Below are 10,136 nucleotides of genomic sequence, written 5' to 3' on the forward strand. Positions count from 1 at the left end.
ATTATTGCTGCTTTAACAGATAGATACTATAGTCTTTTTCAAAAGAGGAAAAAAAATAAATCATTCCTGGTTACTTGCTCTGTTTAATTTGAAGTAGGTGGTTGGAAGAGCTGGGCTCCCAGCCATAATGTTCAGCTGGAACACCCCCTGTAGCTGGACTCCACGCTCAGAAAGGCAGACTAGTCACACGAACCCCAACTTTGCTATTCAAGATGGCAGCAGTGCGTGTAAACAGCAGTAAAACTGCTACCAGTGTTGTGTATTATTAATTTACTAAATAACCTACACAGGAAACTTTAAATAAGTCCCAGTACATTCATAAACTGCTCACATATATGTTTCATTTTTTGAAACTCACACTCAACTTGCCATGTGAAAGCCATAAAAGATAAGAGATGAGACTAAAGTAAATCTGGATGTTTTGCACATAATATATAATAAGTTAACAAAAAACTTGAATTTTGCTTCGATTCCTCCTTTAGAGGCACTTTTGTAAATGGCCTGTATTTGTATAGCACTTTACTTAGTCCCTAAGGACTCCAAAGCGCTTTACACTACATTCAGTCATCCACCCATTCACACACACATTCACACACTGGTGATGGCAAGCTACGTTGTAGCCACAGCTGCCCTGGGGCGCACTGACAGAGGCGAGGCTGCCGGACACTGGCGCCAACTGGCGTCAACGGGCCCTCTGACCACCACCACTTGTTTCACAAGCTAATGACTGGAAAATCAGTAACTCACTGAAGTAGCGAAAAATGTAAAGACCAATAAAATGAGAGGGGAAATTACTTTTCACTATATTATGGAGCTGGGAAGGACACTGAGGAAGCTCCTCATGATCACATTAATAAATGAAAGCTGACAGTCGAGCTGTGCAATACTGCAAATGGATCTGATACCAAGTAAATGCAGATTGCCGACTCCAATAGCGATACAGATACTTTCAACCTATAAAAGCAGCTTATGTAGGGCAGAGCATTGTGTCATGATTTATTAATTCATTTGCCTTGAATCATCAATAATTAATCATGAATTATGAATTCATTCATTCATTGGATAGAATACATTTTAATGACCACTAAATCACTGTGGTGTTTGCTTTCCACAATAATCAGTTAACAGAACAAAACACACCTTTCAGCATAGTTCATGTTTTTTCATGTATTTTGAAACCCAGTTTCAAAATACATGAAAAAACATGAACTATGAAAAAAAGGTTCAGACATTTTTTCATAGTTCATGTTTGAGGTGTATTTTTTATTTTTATTTTTTTAAATTAACACAATTAAGTGGGCTACATGAACATAGAGGATAGAAACAAAGTATCGATTCTATCACACTAGTATCAATGTGACACCAATACCAGCACTGGTATCGATACGCCGATATTTGGATTGAACGTCCCACCTCTATCATACAGTGGCTGCAGAGTGAGTTATTAGGAGACTCATTGCTCAGACAAACACTGACTTGCATGCAGTATATAAGATAGAGTAGCTTTGTTTTTCCACCTGCTGGCAAGCTCCCTTTGTGCTCTGAGAAAGTTTATGATGCATATTATGCACGACTTTGAAAAAAGCCCCTGATGAGAGTTGCACTGAGTATTTGTGTTTCTGCCTAACAGAGTTCCAGAGGGACAAGCACCTAGACAATTAATTAAAACACTCATTTGGCCCAAATATAGGATATAGTTTGTTAACAGTAAAAGCGAGTAGATTGCACATAGAATGGTAGCTAGACAGAAGACACAGTAGTATTGTGTGGAAATGTGCTGTCCTTAGGAAGGCTAGCTCTGTGGTCGGCATAAAGCTGGACACTCTGGTGACAGTGGCAGAGAAAAGGACATTAAAGAAACTGCTGGACATTATGAACAATGCCAGGCATCCTCTGCACACGGCCATAAACAACCAGAAGAGTCTGTTCAGTGACAGGTTGCTTCTCCCCAAGACAAGAACTAACAGACTTAAAAACTCCTTTGTCCCACACGCCATCAGACTGTTTAACTCCTCTCTGGAGGGGAGAGGGAGGGGAAACAGGAGGACAAAGGAGGGGGGAACAACTAAGCTGTAGTGCCTCTTCACCTCACTGTACAATACCTTGTGCAATACTTTTTGTAAATAGTCAACAGTGCAATAGACTCAATACTTGAAATGTGCAATTCACTTGTATTTTTATTTTTTATTCCTATTTATTCTATTTATCCCCTTTGTATATTTTATTTATATTTGTCTCTGTATTTATAGTGTGTGTGTGTGTGTGTGTGTGTGTGTGTGTGTATGTTGTGTGTGTTGTGTGTGTGTGTGTGTGTGTGTTGTGTGTGTGTGTGTGTGTGTGTGTGTGTGTGTGTGTGTATATATACAATTCTGTAACTGTAACTTCGGTCGTGCTGTGCTTTTTTTGGAAATCGAATTTCCCAGAGGAACCCACCCGAGGGATTAATAAAGTTCTATCTTATCTTATCTTAATTATTAGATGTAACCAATGTGTGCCCATTCTGCCATTCATTCTCACTTCTTGACTATTATGTGTGACCTCTACTCTTCAAATCATGAATACTTGTGTTTAGTTCATGCACAGTACATATACATCCCACCAACTGAATTCAACATGGCAACTGTCGATGCATTTTTAAATATTTGAAGGGCCGCAAGTGTACTTTTTACAGTTATAAAGCCCATCACCATAGGAGCTGACTGTTAAGAATCTGCTTTTAACAGTTTAACAGTTGCCATCCGATAGCTTGGTCACAATTTTAGATGAGTTTATGGCATCTGAGTTTGTAAGGCAGCCACATTCCTTACTCCTTCCTTCTTCACCATGAGGCAATCTTGGAATTTGCAGTGCAAACAGGAGTAAACATCTGAAAGTGTCCATGTCACCTCATCCATAGGGACAAAGACTTGTGGAATTTAGACCTGCTAGAAGCACCCCAAAATACTTGTGATCACTAGGCATCACCAACATGTGATCAGCAAGCTATGTTTATCAATCTTGTTGGCGTGGAACCAGTTCTATGCTTTTTATGAAAAAAAGTTCCTCCGCGATTACACTTAGATACCTAAATATAGACCTAAAGTCTTAAAACACATAGCCCTTTGCTGATTCTGATCTCACAGTAAGTTAATATTTACCTCTTTGTGATGTCACCGGTCTACCGAGGGATTCTTTAAGAGGTCAGCAAGTAAATCAAGGTGATACAAAGCTTTTCAGCAAGCGTGTGAGCCTCTTTCATTTTAGACTTTTACTATTTTGACCCTTTGCCCTCAGTGGCCAGAGCTTTGAACCTTGACCATCCTTACCCCACAATGAACATTCCCTGGAGATATTTTAGGACACATTGCTTGAGAACCTAAACTATGTCAGGAATAACCATCAGTATAGTACATGAGGCAGTTAGGTCTTGACTGATTGCTATACATTTATTTACACACCTGTTGCATCACAGCTACTTTGGTTAGTGATAAAGACCAACACCAATGACATCACCATTAGCTTCAGCAGCACTGTGTGCTGTGCTGCTTACATCTCTTAAATGTCAGTGCTTTAACATCATTCTCTTGAGCATGTAACAAGCAAGGTGTAAGTTGTGGTTTTATCTGTTACTGGGCTCTTACATCTGATTTTTTTTAACAATTAAAAAAAACCAAAACATGTCAGCTTTGTGAGTTTATTTCTCAAAATCTACTTGCTTTAGAAACTTTTTGGATGCTGGTGACACAATATTGCTTTATTCATTCTTATTTTAAGATAAAAACCTTGATGTCTACATGTGTTTGGAAGAAACACAAGGTTTTTGTTGATGGCCTTAAAGAGCGTCCAATGCCCTAAAGTCAGAAAGCAGCTATCACGTTAGCACCTGGTGCTTATGACTCCTTATTGCATTGGGGGTTGGTTATTATATAAAGTATATATTAAAGTTATTATATGGTGGCCCTGAGAGGTCAAATGGACTGTAACTAGCAAATACAAAATGCTAGAAAAACTAAAAAAGCATGAAAAAAAAATCATGAAGTGAAAGTTAAGTATTTAGGACTACGTAAACGAAATGCACTAAGACACGTTACTGTGTTTTAATCACAAACATCATAGGTATATAATTTTAATCATTATATGATTCATAGAAAGCTGCAGATACATGTTTTTTATTAGCTGTTTACTGTTAGCTTGTCATTTCTGCTCCATCACATTATTCTGATCAGAAACACAGAAACACTATCAAAGTGAAGCGACCATACCTGGAAACAATAGTGGAGAAGTTATCAACTTAGTTAGCCTGTTAACTGCTAATCACTATTTCAGCAACATTCATTTTTTCACCTTCAGAATTTGTTGCCAGGTTTTCTCCCAGGCAATGTTGTAAATGTCAACTAAAGAGCCTACTGCATTATAATGAACCACTGCATAATATTTTCTTTAGGTTTAATTTCCCAACAGGCAATTAGCGTAATATGTTTTTTCCATCTATAAATCGTTAGCATTTTAACAGTTAACATATAATAGATTCAGCCAGTTAAATACAAGGTATCCCTGCGCAGCCTGCTGGTTTCCACATTTACCATACATCCACAGTTGCCACAGTTAAATCCCTTCCCCCCTCATCCTTGCTTGTGATGATCGAACTGTTGAAGCCTTTCACCCCACACCTGCCATGCTCAGAACATACTTCTTCTTTCTTGCCCCCTACCATGTGTTCTAGCAATAAATCATTGACTTTAGGAGCCCCCTGTGCCATTTAAAACCACCTCTCTCGCCACCAACAAGGTTAGAGGTTTGTTATTGAGTTTTTTAAGAAAACAAGCTTGTCTCTCACAAATTTTAGGCTGCCAGGGCTTGTACTGCCACATCCCTTGCACACAGAGCTCAATCTCATCACTGATGATAAAGAGAGAGCCATTCTAACAAGGTCAAAACTCTCTAGCCTTGCTTTGTTACTTGAGCTGGTAGCTTTGGACATCTATCATGTGTACAGTGTACACATGTACACACAGGAAAGCATGTTTTTTTCACTGTGGAACTAAATGTGTAATGTATCACAGGCCTGATCACCATAGCCATTCATCATCACCTCAAACAACAGAGTCTCCACTCAGTCTGGTAGCCTGACCAGGCTAATGGTACAAGCAATACAAACCATTTGGTAACAGTCCAGCTATACCTGTACCTGTGCCTCTAATGTTTAGCTTTGGGAGTTTGCTGTGAATGTACAGGAGGCCCACATGCTCCCCCACTCACAGCTGGCATTCGCCGTCTTCACACAGCAGTGTCGCAGCAAAGCCTCATACATGATGTCTAAGGGTAAAAAACACACACATACAGCACCTGGCCCACAAACCTTTGCGTCAGTCAGCAGACTGTTACATTGTAACTCTCACCAAGGACTATCCAATTATCACTGTGCAAAAAGAGATATGTTTACAATGCATGAGGTATTTTTGTGGGGAGTCAACAGTCTGTGTGGAATCAATCTGTGTGGAATCAACACCTCAAGCAGAGAGGTTAGTACAGCAAAAATGTAAAACTGCACCCATTGGGCCTGAACAGTTAAGCCAAAGAGGAAGTGTCTTAAATTGGCACTTCTTTCAAATGGCCAACAGAGGGTGGCACCTCTGATTGCTGAGTGCTGACATGATTTATGACCTTATTAAAAAAAAAAAAAATCTTGATAAACTGAGTTCATGGCCTCAGTTGATAGTTTCAGGTGTACATAATGTATTTGGTTTTTTGTTTGTTTTAAATATGGTCCCTTTTAAAGTAAAATACATCGCTAAATCAGGTTTATTGTAGGCTAATAGTGGTGTTACTGAATAGCAGCGCTTACCAAAACAACAGTGCTTACTGACTGAAAACTTTGGGCAATCCTCAAAAACTCATCTCAGTATCCCTGAGATCTGGCAGAAGTGAGCATCATTTTTCAGAAATTTGTCAGATATGATTTTTTTATTCCCTATTTGTTGCTGTGTGTACAGAGGGTTAAGATTTTAAAATTGGCTATCACAGGGGCTATGACCATCTCTTATATACAGTCTATGTAAGCAAACTAAGAATCAAACAGACCAGACTTAAAAACACTGGGTCAAATATCCAGGACCAGGACTCACTACTTTTTATATATCTGAAAAATTAGCAAATTAAGAAAATGTAGGACATATAAGTCCATAACTGAAAATATTTACAAGGCACGTGAAAATACAAACTAAATGATATAATGCTGAGAATCGAAAAATGTTCCCCATTTAAGAAAAATCTTTTAGCATTAATTTATTTTTTGCTCATATTAGGTTTTGTCCCAGTTTCTGATTTTTCTGTCCTGTGGTTTCACTGCCGCGTTCCTATTCAGCATCCACAACTTGACAAACAGACAGCGTCTCATGAGCGTTACGTTGTATGACATGTCAGACAGAGACAGGCAGTCTGCAGATTTTTGCAGTGGGTGGGAAAAACAAGTGAGTGATAAATAAAAATATTTGCAGCTGAATATAGGATTATAATACAGGTCTGAAAAATATGAGAATATTACAGGGTCAGAATATTTCACTCTTCAAATACATGTTCTTAAATTCTTGTCTGCCTTCTTTTCCTTTAATATCATTCCAGCCTTTTCTTTTCCCACAGGTTTCCCACACGCTTTAGATATTTGATGAGTTTTACTCATTTGCATGACCTTTGACTTGACACTGGGTTATTTACTTTCATTTTCTTCATTAATTTTGGATAATAAAGAGATTTATAGCATGGAGCCAGTCAGACATGAGCATACACATGTAATCAAATGGACGTCACAACTGCATTTTTTTAAAAAACTTTGGCCTCATGTGATTAATGCATTTCATAGCTTTGTGCGAATTCTTACACACTGCTTTTACCTCTAACCCACAATCTGATTTATTAACTGCTTGTGTGAGTGTGCGTCTCCTGCTGAAGAAGAATTTAAAACCAAAAGGCTGCCTTTAAATGACATCTATTATCTATGAGGAGACCTTTTTTTTCTCAGTTGACAGGCAGGCAAACTACCTTTTTAACAACAATATTCTCAGTCTACTCTGTAAACAGGTATTGTTCATTTGTATCCCCCCCCCAAAAAAAAGGCATACGTGACTTTGTGGCTTACTTTTACAGACTGATAATTCATAATAAACAGCTCATTGCAGTCAGGAGTTTGGGGGCTTTCCACAGTGTTGTAGAGGAAGGCATCTCTTAGCAACAAAGCTAATTCAAGTGTGATCAGAAACAGGATGATTGCTCTGGTGACTGATTTTGATGTAATTATAGTGGACTGCAACTTCATGATGCATCAGTGAGCATCAGGATGATTAAGGTGGTAGTGCAGGGGTAAAACTGATTCTACAAACGTGGGATTTTGCTTCTTTTTTAATCTTCAATTTGTGAAAGTTACAACATGAAGGAGAGCGCTATAGTGTGAGATATATGCAGTTATGGTCAGAGGCTCATGGTAAGTTTGGGCTTTTAATGATTTCTTTGAACGCTTCCTTTTCCACACCTGAATGACTGCACAGCATGCATCTTCAACTGACTTTGAATAAATAAAAAAAAAGAATTGGGTGCACAAGATCAGGATTTAGGAAAACCAGTAGATAAAATGTAGATTTTTATAAAGTTATGTTTATGTTTGACTGATGTGTGAAAATAAAACACAGAGTCATACAGGAAGGAAAAGGGGAACCAGACAACCATGGGGACAGGACAAAGAGAGACAAGACAGGCATGGGGACATGACTGGGGAATGGGATAACTGAATATTACAAAACCAGGAGGATGAACTAGAACATAAACCGGGACTACAGAGGATATAACAAAAGCTCAAGGAAACTATCAACCAAACAAATATACATAAAGAGCCAAACTAAAACACAAGAAATCACGTAACTCATGGAAAAACACAACGCGACCCTGATGATTATGGCACGTTGTGGGAGGATGTATGGCAGCCAGTGGAACTGGGCTACTAGTGTTTACAGATGATGTCACTGCTAACAGAATCAGCAGGATGAATTCTGGATCTGCTCAGATTCAGCCAAACACTGACACATAATTTAGTTTCATCTTGCACACACTCACATACACCCTTAATCTTGCTGCCTGCACTTGCTTTCGACCTTTATTTTATTCCTGTATTTATCTGTGTGCAAAAATAGCACTACATTCACCTCCAGGTTAATTGGTTTGGTATTGTGCCATAAACACACATGCATTCTGAAATGCATTATAGGGTATTCTGCAGTGAGGTGTTACTATGTGTGGAATGCTCATAGGACTCAGTGTTGACTTGGGACAAACACAGAGCAATCTGAGATACAGCATGTGGGTAGACAGTTGGCTCAGCCTCCCATGAGGTAACTAAAGCCAAAAAGTGAAGCCTGAATCATAGTTAAAGAGAGCGTGCTTACTGCACAGTGAACAAAAAAGTTTTTATTGTTGCACTCAAAACAAGAGGAAATTTCAACTGAAGGAGAAAATATGTGCAAAATATTTATGTAATTAAAATGTGCCCCTGAAGCAACATTCAGCTTTAGTGCATAATAAAAAACAAGAAGATATCATAAATCAGTTTTTATATTCCACTCTTCTCTGCTAATGAGTCAGGAGCAGTGCCACATGCAGACAACACGTAACTAGTGAGTTTGCAGTCTGCTTCACTTTATTTCAAGCATTTTATGCTCTACAATTAAAGTCAATCAGGGCTCAGCACGCACAAAAGAACTATTTAATATCTACCCATGTGAGTGACAGCACACAGGAATAATCTCTATAATAATGTGAGTGTTGGCACTGATCAGGTAGCCTATATAGCTAATGTGGAGTCCACACAGTCCCAAAGGGCCTATATGTTAGGTAGCCAGCTGCAATACTCTGTGTTATTCCTCCAAACACAGCCATTATTGAATATTACATTTCTGACATGGCAGGTCAGATATGTGTAAAATATCAACAACATTTCTCTCTTTGTTTGTTTTTGTCGGGGGGGTTTCCGGAAAGGGTTGGTATAATAGAGAAGGAATAAGCTTAGATAAAGCAAGATCGTCTTTTCTTTTCCAAAATTATTATCAAAATTAATATGTGAAACAAAAAATTTGGAATATTTTTGTTGTGATAATGTTTCTGTACTTTAATGCATAGAAACGTCACAGGAAAAACTTTACATGAAATACACTTTCTGACATGGGTCTGTGTGTAAGATTAAAGATGATAGCAGCTCTTCAGGGTTTATTGAGCTAGACCTAAAACAAGTCATAACCAGCAGAAATAAACTGAAATATATTAATGTTAATTGATAATGAAGAAGAAAAGCTGTTTGCTGGGCCCAGTTTTATCATTAGCCATAACAGACTGTTGAAAGCCTGTGATGGATTAGTAGTTATACTGAAGGAGCTAATAAATGAATGAATGAGGTGAGCAACGGAAAGGAGAGGAAGTGCAGGTCAGGTGATGCTTTTGGCATGAAATGCAGGCAGAGGAGAACAGCAGATAAAAAACTGAAAAATACAACAGTTATGTAAAAACATTGAGAAATAATAACTAAATGAATGACATCAGCCAAAACATCTAGATATAAACTGAAGGCTTCTTTCTACCAAACTTACCACGTATGTTCTCAGAGCATTTTCACTGTCAAGACAGAAATTTCTTCTGAAACCACTGACAGATTATCCTTGATCTCCCAGAAAGAAACTCAAAACAACCAAAAGAGATATAAGAGACATAAAATGAAGGGAAGAGTAATGAACATAATATCTCAAAGAGGCATCGAACAAAGAGATGCTTAGCAGCCAAGATGAGATACAAACATACAACAAAAAGCTACACAGATTGGTCAAAATGAAATCCAGAACGACCAGAACGAAATGCACCCGCCCACAAAGCGATGCTAAAATGACAAGTATGTGTTACAAGACAACTGTGAAGACATACAAAAATTACAGACACAGATTGGAGCAAATAAGAAGAAAAGATCAAAGAGAGGCAATGATGATCACAATTAGATGTACAATCATGCAAAATGCCTGGAAGATATACAGTGTATAGACAAAATAATAATAAAAAATGCCACAGCATATGGAGACCTGCTTTATGGTTGTTTCTGTCTTACCTCTCACTGGCTTAAATTGGGAGAT

Source organism: Haplochromis burtoni, unplaced genomic scaffold (genome assembly GCF_018398535.1).
Source record: "Haplochromis burtoni strain Fernald_Lab_line unplaced genomic scaffold, NCSU_Asbu1 Contig_75, whole genome shotgun sequence".
In the NCBI taxonomy this organism is placed as follows: Eukaryota; Metazoa; Chordata; class Actinopteri; order Cichliformes; family Cichlidae; genus Haplochromis; species Haplochromis burtoni.